At 42.6% G+C, this 19,639-nt stretch overlaps 1 protein-coding gene across 10 annotated transcripts in view; it reads left to right on the top strand.

Moving 5' to 3' along the window:
- Positions 1-19,639, top strand: part of LOC126267252 (protein bric-a-brac 1-like) — a 1,659,048-nt gene that overhangs the window by 189,854 nt on the left and 1,449,555 nt on the right. For all 10 annotated transcript variants that reach the window (XM_049972274.1, XM_049972281.1, XM_049972280.1 and 7 more), the window contains exon 4: positions 693-746. The gene's annotated coding sequence lies outside the window, so the exon portion shown is untranslated. The remainder of the gene's footprint in view (positions 1-692; positions 747-19,639) is intronic.

Below are 19,639 nucleotides of genomic sequence, written 5' to 3'. Positions count from 1 at the left end.
AATTATTGTCATCGAATGAAAGTGTCATTTCTTTTCGACTGGTTTGATACTTATTTCAGTTTACTTCTGTTGTGTACGCAGCAGTTCTTTTTGTGTATGGTCCAAGTTTCATCGAACTAAGTTAGTTGGCAGCGACACGTCATGCTAAATTTACTTTCGCATTTAAGTTTTGCACTCCAGTGAATATGCGCTTTCTTGTTCAGTATTCTTCCAATAAACAGCCGTCGACTGTGTGCCTTCCGTAGAAGTGATCGTACGTGCTTCTTTCCCTTGTAACTTGCTGGGGAAGACAGTTCAGGGGTTATGGAAGACAAAGGAAAAGGTCCAGTAGAGCCAGGACTAGTAAAGGTGGGCAGAACTCAGACCAAACTTCTGGTTGAAGAAACATTTACGTGAATAAGCACATTCCTGAGGTAGCTTACTTGAGTTTTGAAAGTGAATTTTTTAGTGCATTAAAGCTGTGCGACACTGGCTAAAATAAAATACTCAGTAGTATTCAGGCTGCATTTTCTGCAGGCGGCGTGCAGGGAACGAGAGGAGAGACAGCTCTCTCTCTCTCTCTCTCTCTCTCTCTCTCTCTCTCTCTCTCTCTCTCTGTGTGTGTGTGTGTGTGTGTGTGTGTGTGTGTGTGTGTGTGTTCTTTTATTTCTAGTTTTCTCTTTCTTTCTAGTATTCCTAATCTCTTGTTTCAGGTAGGAGAGAACAAAGCTGACACATTTCAACGAAGTTCTACAGTGGTGTGAATGGTAAGTAACATAAAACATCAGTTTTTGTTCATTATCTGAAAGTTGATAATAATTATGGGCCTATGGTCAGAGTGAAACACTACTGAGTTACTTTTCGGGTTGTAAACAGTTTCGACCCAATGCGGCTCATTGTGTATTGGTGATACTTAGACGGTTACACGTGATTTTGCTACTGTAGATCCCGATCTCAAAAGGGGAATGTAAATACGTTTCTCTGTAGAAGTCTGCTGAAATGATTTAGATAAATTTACGAAATTTGGAAGAATGCTTCTAACGTCCGTGCGAGTGAAATGATAAGGAACATGTTTTTAAGACAAATCTGAAATATATGTTATTTTCAGGTGACCTTTGAACTCTTGTCTAGTGAAACCAAAAGAAAGTGAGCTGTGATCTCATGTGCAGATAACTGTTATTGGTTCATCGTTTCTGAAATAAGAATTGTGTATGCTTACCATAATGGATATACGATGCACCAGTAAGTGAAATGGGAATTTGAGATCACAATTTAATTTCTTTTAATTTAAATATGTGTATCGCAACTTCGTCGTTCCGTTTCGTATACTTATTGCAGAAGAGAACAGGACATCCATTCACGATCCGCCTATAGACGCTCTCGTTAAAGTCCGCAGCAATGAAGCTCCACAGGAATGGGACACCCATAGTGACTAAAGTGGACAGTTTGTGATTTTTGGGCAGTGAGGCCTGTTCAGACAACAAACCTTACAGTGTCCTTCTCATTGCACCGACTCCAGATTATAAAAAGTGTCAGCAGGTCTGTATTCCGGAAACTGGTTGCCCTTGATCCTATACTCATTTGGTACAGGTGTCAGGGGAAGACAAGAGTCACTGTCTCCATTATGGTGTTCCCTAGTAAGCCAATGTTGCTTTCATCTCAAGTATACATACGTTGCATCGCCCACGAGTACAAGGTACCTTCAGTGGTCAAAGTGTAAGATTCCAGAAATGTATTTGTGCGGACTAATGGTTGCCAGAGTACGCATCCAGAGGTCTGCTGTAGGATGGCTCGCATTCTTTGAGCTATTGTTACTCCCATGACTGGCTTGCACAGCCCGATTCACAGAAAACCAAGACACTTCCACCAGTGCACAAGAATTACCGCTAGGAAATTTCTGTGAATTTTAAACCACAGTACGTCTGAAAAAGGCACCTGTTGCAGTTACTGTTCGTTTTGCTGGTTTTCAGTCACGAGGTAAATCAAGAGTCTGCTGTTGTTGCCTCTAATACGAGCGACTGTCAGCAGTCCATCTGTTAACGCGGTAGCGGCATGTCGCGCTCTTGGCCGTTTAATCACGGCTGTATGTCCGGCCAGATGTCATTTTATTACGCAGCTCGGTTCGTAACGGTTATGTCGTTGTTAACACAGAATTCTTATTACAAACGAGGGATTGGCGCCAAATCCCACTGCCCGTGTGAACAGCGCTTCATCGCCAAATCGATATTTGTTTTAATCGTAAAAAATAATCGTATCGTCATGTTGCACGTGCCTTCTCATTCTGTGAAATATTGAAACATGTTGCCGGCTGCAAACATTTATCCGCCCGAGAATCTATTCGTATCTGCGTAAATAATTTTGCAGGTACCGCGCGATAAATGTGTACGCCCGTTGGACGAACTGCAGGAGGCAACGATGCTCAGTCGTAAATTGATGTACGGAAGTTTTTTTTTGTGGGGGTGAGATGGGGGGTGGGGTGGGGGAAGGGCCGAAAGCGTTGCTGCACACAATAATAACTCCTGAGAATTACACACAGCAACTCTAAGGCGCGTCTATAAATCGAATAGTAAATTTCATTAACGTTGCTGATAACACGACAGTCGTATTTTATCTTTCGGCGCGTGTTATTGCTGTTGAGGGATTTGCCATCGAATATCCAATAAATGCGATTAACACAATCGCGATTAAACCCCCGGAACTAATTAATTTATTGTAGAGACGATTCGTAGCACCAAGCGGCTGAAATATTCACGCAGCAAGCGCCGATAGGTGTTATAATTTGTTAAGATCGTTAGTCGATATCGAAAATTGTATGTTAATGCTACCGTTTATAACCGCATTAGTTCTTAACTGGCTCCTCGCGCCGGAAACAAAATATTGATCCAGCGGCGCATCTGCGTTTTTGCGGCTCGCGCTCGTAATGGAATTACACGCGTGCAGAAGGTGCAGCGCCTCGCGGCCGCTTGATGAAAGATTAATATTAGCTTTATTTTGAGCTCGCGAGCTAGTGACATTTTCATTGGGGAGAATTTGCTCCGAAATTCGCAGTTTCCGCTGAAGACCAACACCGTACTGCTTGTACGAAGAGCAGGCTCGGACAAACACAACACGCTGTTTGTGGAAATAAAAAAAATAGAGACGCGCTGGCACGTGAAGAATTGCAAATTTCAGTCCTAATTCATGCTTAAGAGAATGTGATTACGCGGTCGGATGGCCAGCCGCGCTCTGTGTCCTGGAGAGGTCGCGCCAGGTGACGGACAACAAACGCCGCACACGCAGTGGCCACACGGGCTTCCGGTGAGCTTTCACGAGGCTACACCTCCAAAACAAAACTAACCTGCCAAGAGCCTCCACGCGTCTCCTGATGAGCTTCACACTTTCAGCACCTTGATTTAATCATTTCCGCTTTGGCAGTCGTGGACCGTGCAGGTGTAGGGAACGGTTACAGAACATTATCATCTCATACACGTAGTAGGAAAAAAATACATGCTGACAAGATATCCAACCGTATATTTGAAGTTTTTCTGAAAAAAAAATCATGGTTTGGCGCTAGAGCTACGTGTCACATCTCTATTAACATTACCAGTTTCAGTCAAACAACGGACAATACTCTGGCGGTAAGAACAACATTAATTGCAGAACATGCGACCAAACGTGATGATTTACATCTTTATCTCCGCATCCATTAACTGGACTAAAATCATAGAATGCAGTGTTACATTATTTCTACATCAGGAAGTGCGTTTGCCAACGCGAAGAACAAGGCTGTACGTATAAATTGAGTACTTCCCTGAATTTTATAATTTTGATAGTTCACAAGTAGCGGTGATCCAAATAAAAATGATAATGTTAGGACTCGTGATCTGTATTTAATGCCCGAGGATGGTCTGCTGTTTATCCGAACTAGTAGCTTTTATGAAGAAATGGCATACAGTTATTATGCCGAATCACAATTTTCAAGAAACTATGAATCATCGCCTCCTGAAAACAATCTGTATGTGACTGTGTTAAGGATACTTTGACAAGTAGTAGAAAACTACGTGTTACCTTGGTCGTCGTATTGTAAAATACAGAGGCTTTTGTGGATCTTGCATTCTTTCAGCAGCAGGTAGCTTTTCTCGTCCTCCTCGCATTTTGCTCTTTCTCTCCGGAGTCGGCATTGTCATATGGATTTTGCCAACGTTGGCGACCGAATACCCTTCCTGACTCCATCTACCGCCACCTGGTAAAATTCTGTCAAAAGTTTGTCCCATGAAAAAAGTGTGAGAAGGAAAGATAAAAAAAACTGCTGTTAGTTATAAAAACATCGACTATCCACAGTCATAAATAAACGTGAAACTGCAGAAAGAGAAAGAATGCTGAAATTTAGTTCATATTGTATTTGGAAAAATAAGTGTAATTATATGTTATCTATGTGTGGTAATAATCCAAAGAAGCTATATTCTAGAAAGATCTTGATAATGAGAAGTGTCTGTGCTATTGAAGAAGAATACTTTTACCTTGTTCTGGAAGGGGAAAGCTGCTGACGTATTTTCTTACAGAGGTCAAAATACCTAAGTGTCTTTTCACAGTATATATATTAAACTTAATAATGTATTCATTCATTTCATTTCCCTTCATGTGAAATAATTAAGAAAATAATAATATAAGGATATGGCAGGGAGATGCTTTTCGCCATCTGCTTTTCGTTTGTCGTCTTGGCGCACAGGCAGCCATTACGTTGAAATTGGAAACATTAATTGTTTACAGGCTTCACCCGACAAGATAAGCGTAGGAAATAGTTTCAGTAAGTTTTGTGTAATGTTTGAAGGTTATTACATTAACGTCAGACTGACTACAATCTGAATTTAGGTGAGAATACGTTTCAAAGCTGTGGGACTAATAATAAAATTTTTTCTCAGCAATGTGGAATAACATTTCATTAAAAAGTGAAAATAATTTCTGTTGAAATACTTAAAGGCGTTTCAACGTTAAAATCGGGGAAGAACAGGACGTTGCTACAGTATAGCTACATAAGTGGTTGTATCGTCCTTCTTCGTAGCATTTATTTCTCTGAGCAATATTGATTGATTTTCTAACGGGCTACTTGGGTGGTATATGCTGGGCGTATTTGTGTTGGGAAGCGAACTTCCGAGAGGAACTAATTTACTCTGTTTTTGCCTATTTAGCGCCTGTCGTTGCTACCAACATATAAAACTAGCCTTTCATGCGAACACCCATATGGAAAATTAATGACACATAATTAAAGGAGAAAGAGACGATATATCCACCACTTCTCCCTGAACGTATTCTATCAGCTTCTAGAGTAAATCTCATGTAAACTGTGAGAGGATTTTCTGAATGTTTGCGTAACACGGACCTGAGGCTAGACGTGGGCACCAGCTGAAAGTTTGTGCAACGTATATGTGTCGCGGGACGCGGGCACCTGCACGGTATTTATCTAATGGGATGTGGGAAACAGCCTAAAACCCACATTCAGGCCTTGCCGGCTCACCAGTCCTCGTCGGGTACGCTGTGGGGCAGACGCCCCTCCACGAATCCTGGAAGTGGCGCGTTAACGCGCTCGGCTATCCGGGCGGGTCGTAACAGCTGCCGGAAGTCATTATTTATATTTTGTTCTTTTTATTTTGTTCATGTGGCTAGCTATTGCCATCGCTTTTTGTACTTGTCAGTTCGTCAGATATGTGGCTGTTGAAAGAATAAGTAAAACAATATTAGTGCCCCGAAAATATGTTGTTAGGTTGGCAGTGTTATGTAATCGGAAGATGCTGTTGAGAACAGTGTCACATGCATTCCTCGCACGTTTCTAGCTTAAACGTGATTTCATGTGCGCTTCACTTCATTACCCATGCGTGCCGAAATCGCGTCTAGTCCCCATGTGGAGTGGCCTCTATTGGGTGCGGTGGCAAGCAGGCGAGTTATTTGCGGATGATGTGCAAGTATTAAACGACTTTCAGTACTTGGCATACGTACCCAGATCACCTCTGATCCATTCAGCTCAATTTAACATTTGATCAAGGTGAAGGAAGCCGTTTCTCGTCAACAGAGCATATATTGTGGATCGAGTGCGTCTTAACGACGTCGAACACCTGGAGGCGTTATAACATGACCAAGCTGCCTACAAGTAAGTGTTACTTTGACAACAAACATCTTCAGTTTCTTGTAAATGAAGTAAACATATCCAGTGAAGAATTGAAGCTTAACTTCTAGTTCCACCATCAAAAGCAGGATATTGGCTTCGGTAGGAACGTACTAGATATGTTAATCAGCAGTAAATACACTGTGTGATCAAAAGTATCCGGACACCCTGAAAAAATACATTTTTCATATAAGGTGCATTGTGCTGCCACTTATTGCCAGGTACTCCATATCAACAACCTCAGTTGTCATTAGACATAGTGCGAGAGCAGAATGGTGCGCTCCGCGCAACTCACGGACTTAGAGCGTGGTTAGGTGATTGGGTGTCACTTGTGTCATACGTCTGTACGCGAGATTCCCACACTCCGGAACATCCCTAGGTCCACTGTTCCCGATGTGATAGTGAAGTGGAAACGTGAAGCGACGCGTACAGCGCAAAAGAGTGCATGCAGACCTCGTCTGTTGACCGATAGATACCGCCGACAGTTGAAGAGGGTCGTAAAGTGTAATACCCAGACATCTACCCAGACCATCACACAGGAATTCCAAACTGTGCCAGGATACACTGCAAGTAGTATAACAGTTAAGCGGGAGGTGAGAAAATTTGGATTCCTTGGTCGAGAGGCTGCTCATAAACCACACATCACGCCGGTAAATGCCAAACGACGCCTCGCTTGGTGTAAGGAGCATAAACATTGGACGGTTGAACAGTGGAAAAACGTTGTGTGGAGTGACGTTTACGAAACACAATGTGGCGATCCGATGGCAGAGTGTAGGCATGGCGAATTCCCGGTGAACATCATCTGCCAGCGTGTGTAGTGCCCACAACAAAATTCATAGGCGGTGGTGTTACTGGGTGGTCGTGTATTTCATTGAGGGGGCTTGCACCCCTTGTTGATTTGCTTGGCACTATCACAATACACGCCTACATTAATATTTTAAGCACCTTCTTGCTTCCCACTGTTGAAGAGCAATTCGGGGATGGCGATTGCATCTTTCAACTCGATCGAGCACCTGTTCGTAATGCATGGCCTGTAACGGAGTGATTACACGACAATAACATCCCTGTAATGGACTGGCCTGCACAGAGTCCTGACCTGAATCCTACAGAACACCTTTGGAATGTTTTGGAACGCCGACTTCGTGCCAGGCCACACCGATCGACATCAGTATCTTTCCTCAGTGCAGCACTCCGTGAAGAACGGACTGCCGTTCCGGAACAAACCTTCCAGCACCTTATTGAACGACTGCCTGCGGGAGTGGAAGCTATAATGAAGGCTAAGGGTGGGCCAACACCTTGTTGGATTCGATCATTACCAATGGGGTAATACGTATCTTTGACGAATGTACAGAAACTTGCTAGACGGCAGTGGTGTGTGTATCGACATCACTGGATACACAGAAGGCATCAGATAGTGTTTTCGAACGAATCGAACTTCTGTTTGTTTGAAAATGATGGCTGCATATTGGTTCGCCGCAGACAGGGCGAGAAGCATCCAAGTGACTTCATTCGCCCAAGACATACAGCGCCAACTCAAGCCTTATGGGGTGTGGTGCTGTGGGGTACAACTGCAAATCGCAGTTGGTGGCTGCCCAGGCCACTGATCAGTGTGACCTACGTGAATGGCATCCTGCGCCCCCTAGACATACTCTTTCTGGCAGTTCCCTGAACACTATTTTTCGGCAAGACAGTGCACGACCACATGTTGATGCACGAATACGTACCTTCTTGGTGCCACAGGATGTCAGCCTTTTGCCCTGGCCCGTCAGATCACCAGACCAGTCGCCACGAAAATGTGTGGGATATGGTGAAACGACGGGTGTAGCCCTGTGTCCCAATGCCAACCACTATAGATGAACTTTGAACTTTGGAAGCAGGTGAATGCAGCATGGCTGGCTACACCATAGGACGTCATTCGCGTTTTATACGCATCGATGCCATAACGAATGGAACAAGTTATCAGGGCCCATGACGGACTGTGTGCGTACTAGGCAACAAGACACCTGCTGAACTGAGGTGACTGAAATGCTAATCATTTGTGCAGAACATACTAATGTACATGTCCTGTAAATATGGACGTCCAATCTCTAGGCGTTCTGCTTTTTCTGAACATGAGTGTTCTCTAGTACGTTGACGTCCGCCCCGGTAGCTGAGTGGTCAGCGCGACAGACTGTCAATCCAAAGGGCCCGGGTTCGATTCCCGGTTGGGTCGGAGATTTTCTCCACTCAGGGACTGGGTGTTGTGTTGTCCTAATCATCATCATTTCATCCCCATCGACGCGCAAGTCGCCGAAGTGGCGTCAAATCGAAAGACTTTCACCAGGCGAATGGTCTACCCGACAGGAGGCCCTCGTCACACGACATTTCATTCCAGTACGTTGACAACTTCCAAGCATTATGTTTCTTTTGACCCCTTGTTTCTCCTGTTGGTTTTATCCTATCATACGTGGATTGTCATGTGCTGTCGTACTCGTCTTTCTACTTTGTTTTGGAGATGCATTATTGATCACGCATGGTTCGTATGGGACGCCCATCTGCCGTTTTATCCAAGGCTTTACCGATGTGTGACATGTTTTTACACGCACTTGTACCTTGGAATTCGTGGAACATGAAGTATTGGTTTTATGTGACCGGAAGAAATACCTCCAGAGTATTAAGCCGCTCGTCATACAGTGAAAACACAATAATAAACAGCTATTCCACATTTGGACTTGCACTCAGTTTTAATGTAGATTGTTTCACTATCTCTGATTTTAAATTGTTTCATTGTCCTTCACATTACATACAAGTTTATAACAAGTTTTCGTGGTTTCCCTAGTCTGAGATTAAATAGCGCTTTCCCCGTGACTTCGTAATAGAATTTAAATTTCAGTTCATATAAAAATCAGTCTTATCCAGATCTTCAAAATCGTCTCAGTGCAAATACATTGGATTCAGTATTTTCCAGAACAATAAATCCCAGAAACACTTTTATCTTCTTTTCCGATGACGCAATTCTTGTTTTATTTCGTAAGACAAACACGGATTACTGCCACTTAAGTAGTTTTTCACACGTGTCAGCAAGCGTCGCTATCAGCGTACTTGACTGATACAGGTCTCAATGATAACTGAACATACATCATTTCTTTTTTCGTTTTGAAGTAAATTTACATTATTTAAATAACATTGGCCATAGTACCTAAGGGAAGCTTCCGGCGTTTTCTTCTTGCGCGCGGCATTTACTCTGTGAAATCAACGCCCGGAGATGTCAGCAATTCGGGGAAGGCTGAAGATCCCTTCGGCTGCCTCTCATGAAACAAAATGGTTCAGATGGCTCTGAGCACTAGAGGACTCAACTTCTGAGGTCATTAGTCCCCTAGAACTTAGAACTAGTTAAACCTAACTAACCTAAGGACATCACACACATCGATGCCCGAGGCAGGATTCGAACCTGCGACCGCAGCGGTCCCGCGGTTCCAAACTGCAGCGCGTAGAACCGCTCGGCCACAGCGGCCGGCTCTCATGAAACATAAAAAACAAACAAATACACACATTTGTAGTTTTCAAGAAAATTTTCATTCTTATAAATATTGTCTTTGTTACATAATACTTACAAACAATACACTCAAATGTCGTAGCCGCAATAACTGATAGAAAAGGAAGCCCTGTATCATCAAGTAATGCAAACCGTGCTGCTGCGACTTGAAGTTGTCACACACTGACAACATAGCCAGAGATGGACTTCACGTTCGGTCCTGGAAGAAAATACTGTGTTAAAACCTAGCATTGAACGTTAAACCTCTAAATTTGTTGTGACAGTCGGCCACAAGATTTAGATAGCAGCTTTCTCAAAAATTACAAAGTCGAGTCACGTAAGTGGTTCTTGTAAATATACAACAGTATCGACATTGGTGGAAATTTGTCAGGACAAGTGCCGCTGATTGTGCGCTGGAGCCGGCGAGGGTGGCGGTCGCGAGTTTGCCTTGCTAATCCCGGCCGTGTTATTGGCTGGCGCCGCCTCCGGACGCTGCCGGCGACAGCGTCGGTGGCCACAATGGATGGCGGCCACAGAATCCGATAGCAGCGGCGGTGGGGGCGCCACGGGCGAGCCAGTCGATGGCGACTTAACAGGCTTGGCCGCCGCCCCTCGACGCGCGCCGCTACAACACCGGCCAGAGGGCCGGATCTAGGCGGCTCGCAACAGGTGTACCACGTGTCTGCAAGAGCTTCGGTGAAAGGGCTCTGACTGCCGCGACTGGCAAAACCAGACGAATCCTGGTTTCACCTGAGTGGTTATGTCAACTGACAGAATCACAGGTTCTGGGCAGCGGAGGATCCGCATAACACCATTGCATTACCTTAACTTGGAGTTCGGTGCGCAGTGTCTGCACGCTGTATAATTGGTCCCATATTTTTTCATCAGACGCTGACTTCGGCGCGTTACACGGATTCATTCTTTATTTCTTTATTTTGAAATCATTTGTGGTAGCATTAACGGAGGAGGAGAAGACCTACAGTTACTGCCAACAGGGTGGAGCAACTGCTCCAACAGCCGGCCGAACCTTGAAGCAAATTTACACAATCCTCACGCCTGACAGAATTGTTAGCAAAGTCAGTCTGGGCGCACCCCTAGCTGGCCACCCAGGCGCTTTCTCTGTCATTGTGCGATTATTTTCCGTTGGGAGGCCTATTCGAGAACTGCAGTAGAACATTTCGGATGAAATTGCAGCAATTTCAGCAGTCCAACTTTGATTCGCCTTCAGAAACTTGCTGACCAGGGCCCAAAAGGACGACAAGTTGAATGGTGGTCACTTTCAACATCTGCTACAGTCAAGTTGGTACTGTAATTCCTTTCTTCTGCTGTGTTTCCCTGTAACCTGGACCTCTGCTCTCCAGGTCACTTTTACTTACACCACCCTGTATTACGACATCAGCGAGTAAGTTCCATGGTACTAACGCGCGGTAGTAGAGGGCATAAACTGTAGGGGAAGACAGAGGTAAGATCGTATGTAACAAACAATCGAGGGCTGCAACAAATTAGGATGGAGACTGAGGTCACAAAAAAATCTACTTATGTCTTCTACAGGCCATTGTATGAGTGCAAGGATACTGCGTAATAATATTGCACTCTCGTATGAGCGAACAAGAATTGATTTTGCCTACGGCTCTATTCATTTTTGATCATCATATTTCGGACAGCACAATTTTCTCTCTCTCTTGTGCTTGATCTCAGAGTAACACTTACACCCAACGCTCTCAACTGTCTGTCGGGCATACTCCAGTCTGTGTGTTACCCTACAGCTAGTAGCATGGAAGTTATTTCTTAATGTCTTAATATACGCTCTGTCACCCTGTCGCATCTTATAGCCAGTACTTTGCATATAATCCTCTATTTAATGATCCTACAGAGAACCTCATTTCTTACTTCATCCACAAAAGCATAGATTTTTATTTTTATTTAATTTTTTGCGGTTCTCCCCCCCCCCCCCCCCCCCCACCCCGCATCAGGAGTCCCTTGGATATTAAGCTGTGCTTCAGACGTATATTCTACAAAAATTCTTTCAAACTTAAGTCCTGTTTTTGGTACTAGGAGACTACTTTTGGTGAGAAGTGCGCTCTTTTCCTGTGTTAGACTACGTATTAGATCCTCTGTGCTCCGTCCAACATGGGTTATTTTGCATCCAGAACTTTTTCACTTGGTCTACTTAGTCTTCCCCACCTGTGATGTCACATATATCGCTAGTCTCATTTCTGCTTGTCCACAATACTTCAGTCTTTCTGTGATTTACTCTCAATCCATATTCTTTGCTAAATAAACGGATCATTCCATTCCAAAGTTCCTGTAAATATTTCTGAATTTCCGTGACCGTAGTGTCATCAGCGAATCTTATCACTGAAGTCCTTTTACCCTGAATTTTAATCCTACTCTTAACATACTTCCAATTTATGCATTGCATCCTCGACATACAGTTTGAACTGTAGGGAAGAAAAAATATATCCCTGCCTTATGCTCTTAACTGTAGTTACCTTTTGGTTTTTGTGCCTATTGTATATTACCCGTCATTTCCTACAACTCACACCCATTCGTCCTGAGAATCCAAACATATTGCACCATTGTACGGAGCCGAAGGCTGCTTCCAGGTCGACGAATCATACGAAGGTATCTTGATATATTTTTTTTAAGTCTTGCATAGATTATCGAGTGCGACTTCAAAACTTCGTTGTGTGCCTTTATCTTTCCTAACCCTAGTGACAGTCATCAATTTTCTTTTCAATTCTTGTCTGAAATATTGCCAGCAGCTTCGATATATGAGCTGTAAAGCTCATTGTGCGATACTTCTAACACGGCTCCCAACGCTCCTGACTCTTTCGTATCTTATTTTCACGATGCAAAATGTACAATGCCATCATTACTCAGTCTTCCTCGAATAGTGAATTTCTAAATTTGTTGTGTGTGGTTTTCCGCGGGCACGGACGCGTACGTTCTACCTATTCCCTTTTTGTAGTCGCCGTGCATCTCTGTTACAGTTTCCTATCGGCAGTATATCGACCTGTATACAATTGCAAATTGCTCGAGTGTAGAAGTTCAACATCGCTTGATGGTTCAAATGGCTCTGAGCACTATGCGACTTAACTTTTGTGGTCATCAGTCGCCTAGAACTTAGAACTACGTAAACCTAACTAACCTAAGGACTTCACACACATCCATGCCCGACGTAGGATTCGAACCTGCGACCGTAGCGGTCGCTCGGTTCCAGACTGCAACGCCTAGAACCGCACCGCCACTCCGGCCGGACATCGCATTGAGATTTGTAGTATAACGACAATTGTCATGAAGGTGTATTTTCACCAACACATGACAGAAATACATAATTTTCCGACAGCATCAACAGGATGTACCGAACGAGGTAGCGAAATAACATGGGCGTCACAGCAAGGGAGGAAAGGGGGGGCACCTATCTGTCCCCCATGCCCAGTATTTTTTGAAAAACAATTTCAGTTTTTTGTTGAATAAATATACCCAAGCTTAACTACCTACTTACACTAAAAGTTCTTGTGAAATAAGAATTAATACTTTGCACGATGTACTAACGAGCCAATAAACCAAATCAGTTTATATTATCCACTATAAAGACAGTATTCCAAGTTTTAATGAATTGTGTTGGTATGACTATGAGTGAGTAGATAAGCACAAGTCTGCTTGGTTTTGTATAAGTTTATAGGAAGGGTGGACAGGAGGCAGACGGCTAACGATCGAACGCCACGCGACGGTCACAGTCTGGTGTTGCTGTAATAATAAACTTACAGTCAGTGCATGTGTGAAGAGGAATTGCTGTGAAGACAGTTCAAGGCAGTTCATCAATATTTTTTTTCAGATGGCAAATTAATGATAATAAGTAAATATTTATTACAAAATGTTTTCCAAGTTAGTCAGTTTTAACCCTACACTGCCGTAGAACACCTGGTTTATAGGAATGTATCGAAAGATGTTTTGGTATTTATGGAAAAAGAAGTTGCAGAATTACTTGCTAATGTTGAAGCGTTGGTAAGACTTAGACTTGTATGCCCAACTTCAGGCTGCGAAGCAGAACGCAGTTTCATCGCTCTACGAAGACTGAACAACTATCTGCGTCTAACAGTGGCACAGCAGGGGCTCAACCACGTAGCAGTTTGCAGTGTGCACAAGTTGCTGCTGGAATAAATAGACTTAAGAAATGTTGCTAGAACATTTATATTCAATTTTGACGAAAGAAGAAATGTGGTTGTACAGAATGGGGCAGATGAAAGTGGCCCTGCGAATAGAGTCCAGGGTACGAAGAAACAGCAGAGAAAAGTACTAACCTGATTACAGCAGGTGTTGAAAGTCATAACCATTCATCTCTTAGCGTATTTTCTGGCGTGCGGGCACATTTCGGAATGTTTTTTGACTTGTTCAAAACAGCTCCTGTCTGATGATGCCATTTTTGGACTAAGCGTTGCACAGCACTCTTTGCTGTCACTTTGACACCAATAAACTCCTCAGAAAAAAACAACTGACCACACCGTTTCCACAACTTTGTTGTCACGTAACTTCCCACAGCGAACTTCCGCTGCTCCAGAGTGGGTACCACGCCCCCTTCGCGCTGTCATAGCCCGCACTACGCTCTGAACCTGTGTGGACCACGTGACGGACGTACACATTCTGTGCGCGCCACCAAGTGTGGCTGCATGCATACATTCACGTACAATCGTGTGCACTCCTTGGGGCCACTTTTACTCCCCCCCCCCCCTCCCTGTATCACTATAGGTTGAGCTTCGTAGGATTGTTTTACCTCATGATACTGAAACTGTGTTTAATCACCTTTTCTGACTTCTTAAACATTTTTATTTCCGGTCTTCATAGTTTTCCGTTTGTGCTTTACACTGTATGTTTAATGTTCGAAAAAAAAATCTAAATCAATGCGTGTTAGCAATAGGCTATTTATTTACATTTTCAATAAAAAAACAAGCAGAATTTAGTTTGAAAAAAATTATTCAATTTGAAATAGTTTCCTGAGTTGTTTAGAACATAATACATAATAATTATACACACATTGTCAATAAATATGTTAATATTATATAACTTTTTTTACTCGGTAATCTCAAAATACATTTAATTTCCCATTTAGAACACCTTGTAATCCGTACCCTACCTGTTGAGTCGTAGTCGTCGTTTCCAGTAACTTCGTGTTTGTGACGTTCGCGCACGGTAGTAACACACTGGATTCGTATTCGGAAGGTTAGTCTTAGAATTATACTCCGGCCACCCACATTTAGGGTTTCTGTGAATAAACTCCTACCCCATCCCCTCAGATAACTGACATTAAGCTATGTGGCGTGTATCCGATAGTTAATTTGTAAATGAATTACTGTATATTACATCTAGTTCCAGATAAATGAAAAGTCGCTACGTAACTTACGACCTTTCCCCTCTCCAATCGGCTGTGCGAAACTAACGGCGCGTGAGTCTTCATATTAGAAAATGTAAGGCAATCGTTTCAGAGGTAGGTAACTGTTTAGCGGGAAAAAGTGAACTGCAAGTTAGTTTTACAAATAACGTGCCTGGCTCTCTTATTACTTACATTTTTAATAGTGAATGTAAAACAGTGGAATCACACACGGCAAAGGTAAAACGAAAAAAAAGGTTCCACGAAATTTTACATACTCCACAGTAAAATCAAATGAGCTGACACGTAGAAATAAGCGGTCGCTAGTCTAAATCAGACAAAATCTGTTGTTACCCAATCGATTATTAGAATAGTAAGTATTACATATTTAAGTAAATGTGTGCCGACAAAAGATTCATACACACTTAATCAACACAATAACACGGTAAGAAATAACATGGGCGGAATGTTGGCAGTTGTTTTAAATCCTTATGAAAACCAAAAGCAGTAGTTTGAAAAAATAAGCAACTGACCGTTACAGAAATGGTTGGGGAAAACTGTTACAGGCAAAAACTGTGTTGCCTCACAGTAACGAGTATTTCCTTGCACAAAACTCATAAGATTTACACATGAAGCTCGTAGAAATTTCGTTCTTAAATAATTTGGAAGTTGCTTGAGTAAATAAATAACAACCTTCAGCACATTGCAATGCCGGGCTACGAACCATCTAGCCAACACAAAATAATACATATGAAATAGTCATGGAACAAAAGCGTGAAAAATTTGTGGGTCTAGTTTAAATTTTAATTTACCATTACTATGTCAATTAAATTTAGATTACTGTTAATTTCATTCATAGTCAAAATAGTAGTGCTGTCTTTGATTGTTACTGAACTGATAAGCTAACTTGTTGATCCGCCATTATAGATTAATTTCAATTACATTGTAACAAAACTGGCAGCATTGCTCTTTTTTAATACTGTCTTTTTCTGATAAATGAACGACACTCGGTTTTTGTAGACTAGGAAAGATACAGCATTCTAGACAAGGTAGCAATGACGTAGGCGAATGATGAGATCAGTGAGTTAGAATTTTGAAAGATTACTATTATTATTAAAATTTTAAGTCAAAGTCACTCTTTATGACTCACAATATCGCTAACTTGAACTAAAATGAACAGCCCTTAAAGTTCGTCGAATCTGACGACGGCGTCGATTTCTGCGACATTTCTCTATTTACTCCATTCATTACGGTCACACCTTGATTAGTAGTGAACGATTATGGTGTAGGTTCTGGATGTAAATTAGAGCCTTATATATCTGTCCACATGCTTCGCGCCCGTTGTGCCTCGTAATTTGTTATTTCAACCTCACATGGATCTAACCTATCACTCTTCACGAGAAACGCGCTTCCACACTTCTGGTCACTAGATTACCCACCGCGTGAACTGCCACTAAACGTCACACAGCAGCTCCCGAGGCCCACGAGAAAGACAGGCCGCGGCGCGTCCGTCACCGAAGGTAGGCCTGAACTCGCTCGCTCACTCAGCTCAGCAGACAAAATGCGTTTCTAAACCTGTTAACTCGCAGCTGGGCGTGTAAGTACTGACGAGAATTGCATCTTCCACTGGCGTCTGCTATTATGAAGTCTTACTGTTTAACAGTACTACAGCAAAATTTAATTTAAGAACAATACTCGATATGAATTATATAACCGCGTGTTTATAGCATTTAGTCTCCTCTCCTTAACAGTACTCATTACATGCTGGAAGTGGTGCCTTATGCAACTGATAATCATTTTAGAATGATTTTATTTTATTGTACGCCAGTACAGCCGTAACAGATTATAAGAAGGCCCGTGGACTTTCCATCATTATAGGACTAATAACAGTAAGATTCCATAATAGCGGATTCCAGTAGAAGATTCAGTGTTAGTTTGTACGGACACGCCTAGTTACGAGCTAACAGGTGTAGAAACGTAGTTTGTCTGCTGATTTGAGCGAGCGCAGGACTACCTCCGTGACGTACGCGCCGCGACCTTTCTCGTAGGCCTCGGCAGCGCCGGAAGACGCTTTACTCTTTGAGAAGCGTATAAATTTTAACTAACATTCCCTGTCGTTTCCCTACTGGCGGCGACCCCGTGTCTTTGCGCCAGTTTCTGATTTAAATACCAAACTTCTCCGCAGTCTCTCATGTACTGAGGGCACGGGACACTGTTGATGGCGATGATCCGTCCGTTGGAGGGGACGTTAAGCTCGACGCCACCTCCCCCCTCCTGCTGCTTTTCGAGAGGAGTAGACTATGGGTCTGCACCAGGTTCCACCCTCTCCCTTCTCTCATCTCCTCCAACTCCAACATAACACTATACTCCACACTCATGTATTACCGTCACCTACATCTCACAGATATACTTACATACACAGCTGATACTGCGTGAAGGAAAGGTGCCTGCGGGCGCGAAGGACAAGGAAAATCTTTCCAGTTTGGCAGCTGAATCTGCCCTTCGGAGTGTCCCAACCATTCACATGCTGCGACTTTAGTTTACGCGGTGTATCATTACATCAATAATTCAAATTGATTTTACAAAATTTGTATTAATTACAGAAATATATTTCGTGTTCAGTCAGAACTGAAATTTCAGAATTTACAGGAAAAATTAGGTATTAACAGAACACAACTGAAAAAATAGATAGTATATCCGTGTTATAACGTTCAAGCAAATCTTTACGTCATTTGTTAACGACCATAACATGCTCACAAAACAGCTCTCTCTTCCCGGGCTCACTGGCCTGCGTTGCCAGTATCATCTTGTACTGGTTCCGTTGCAGACACTTTCATAAATTTCTTCACACTGTTGATAATAATACCTGCGACAGTACACGGACACACTGCCTTGATTTCGCGCCCTCATCCGGAAAATTTCACGAGCGTGTACATTCTGTTTTCAGTTCCACATGGTCTTACTGCACTGCTAGCTAAAGCGCTTACTAGCGTGGTAACACTTTCAAAGTGTGTCATGTTTGACTGTTAACATTACAAGACTATACGTGAAATGAAATTTTGACTTAATAGTAAAACTGTCAGCTTCCTCCGGGAAAGGCTCCGTCAGAGATGAAAAATATAGCGGATGCATGAAAACAGTTTCTACAACACTAAGTATAAATTAAACTGGCATTCACGATCGTGTAGGTTTCAATACAGACTAATATCGTGCCTCAGAAAGCTAATTTAATGCCTCGCAGACCCCTGGCCTTTCGTCAGACTGGAGAGATAGACTTAGTGCTTCTCATCTGCACGTTTCATTTGCTCTCGTTTAACTCTAGTATGACCGGTTGTTACTTCGGAATCAGTCTCACTGAGAGTACAATCGTCAGCTTCATCAGGATTTACCGTATTCACAGTGTCCTGTATTATGACTGCACAGCTTTTTCGTAGATCTGAAATTGTCTGAAATCTTTTGCAACAAAGAGTTGTTGAAGAAATCTGTTTTGATGCTGACTCGTTTCCAGATGTGTAGGAGGAGCAAATTAAAAAAAAAAAAGAGAACAGGATTAGGTAGTTCGATGTTGGTGGGTCAGCTTTTCAGGATTTTTTCGAAAATTACCTACAACCTCCATTATTATTATTATTTTTTTTTTTTTTGAAGAACAGGATCCATTACTATTCGTCGGTTTCGGTATCCACCCCGTGCTTTGCAGCAAATTTTCCTCTCCAGCTTGTATTCATTTATATTTCCTGTTTTGCGTTTACCGATTCGTAAGAGAGGTAGTCATCAGTGCCACCTGTGGTTCTACAACACACTAGACGACAGATTCTTTCTTTCTCTGTGTTGCTTCTTTTCATATTGTCTAATCCACGTAGCTCTGCTTCTCTGAAGAGCTAAACGCTAATGCAGAAGAACAGCGGAAACACTGACAGTGACAGTGTAGATCGTAGTTGCCCCCATGTCAGTACCGTTATTTAAAGCTTGATTGGTAAAATCACTGAAGACGTTGTATGTATCAGCCTAATTTTCACGATGTTTCCTGACAAATTTCACCTTAGACAAACACGAGCGTTCGCCTTCTAATGGTTTGTGAAAGATGCTGCCCTGCTTTTATAAACTTGTATAAGCAGTTCCGTGGAAGACGATTTTTTAGGAATGACGCTAATAAACAGCGACTGCGGAACTTGGCTACACACCGAGAAATAAAAATAATGGAAGGCGCTCGTGATAATTAAACAGGCAAGAGGGCTTGAGAAGCAGGGATACAATATTCCCTCAGAAATAATGTTAGCTTTCGTTTCCACGAGAAGGCAGATACAAAGGTGTGGCCTTATGGTCAAGACTAAAATATTTACTGAAGAGCGCCATCCTTGTGTAACGTCATCTTAACTGCTTGCGTTATATGATACATTTAAAATAACACGTGTATTTAATTTGACGGAACAGAACGTGCGTTGTACGACGTATAAAAACACCACCCGGAAGAGGCTCAGCCAGAATACGTGATACAGCCAATATGATCTTACATTGCAAATACCGAAATTGGCAACTGATGTGTACAGAGAAAACAAGTGCATTCGAACTTTGTCTGTGGAAGATTTGTGAGGACATTCTTAAGACTCTGTTGAATCAGTAACGAGAATAATATTTT

Source organism: Schistocerca gregaria, chromosome 4 (genome assembly GCF_023897955.1).
Source record: "Schistocerca gregaria isolate iqSchGreg1 chromosome 4, iqSchGreg1.2, whole genome shotgun sequence".
Lineage (NCBI taxonomy): Eukaryota > Metazoa > Arthropoda > Insecta > Orthoptera > Acrididae > Schistocerca > Schistocerca gregaria.
The sequence above is the reverse complement of the archived record's forward strand: the minus strand, read 5'-3'. Positions and strand labels throughout refer to the sequence as shown.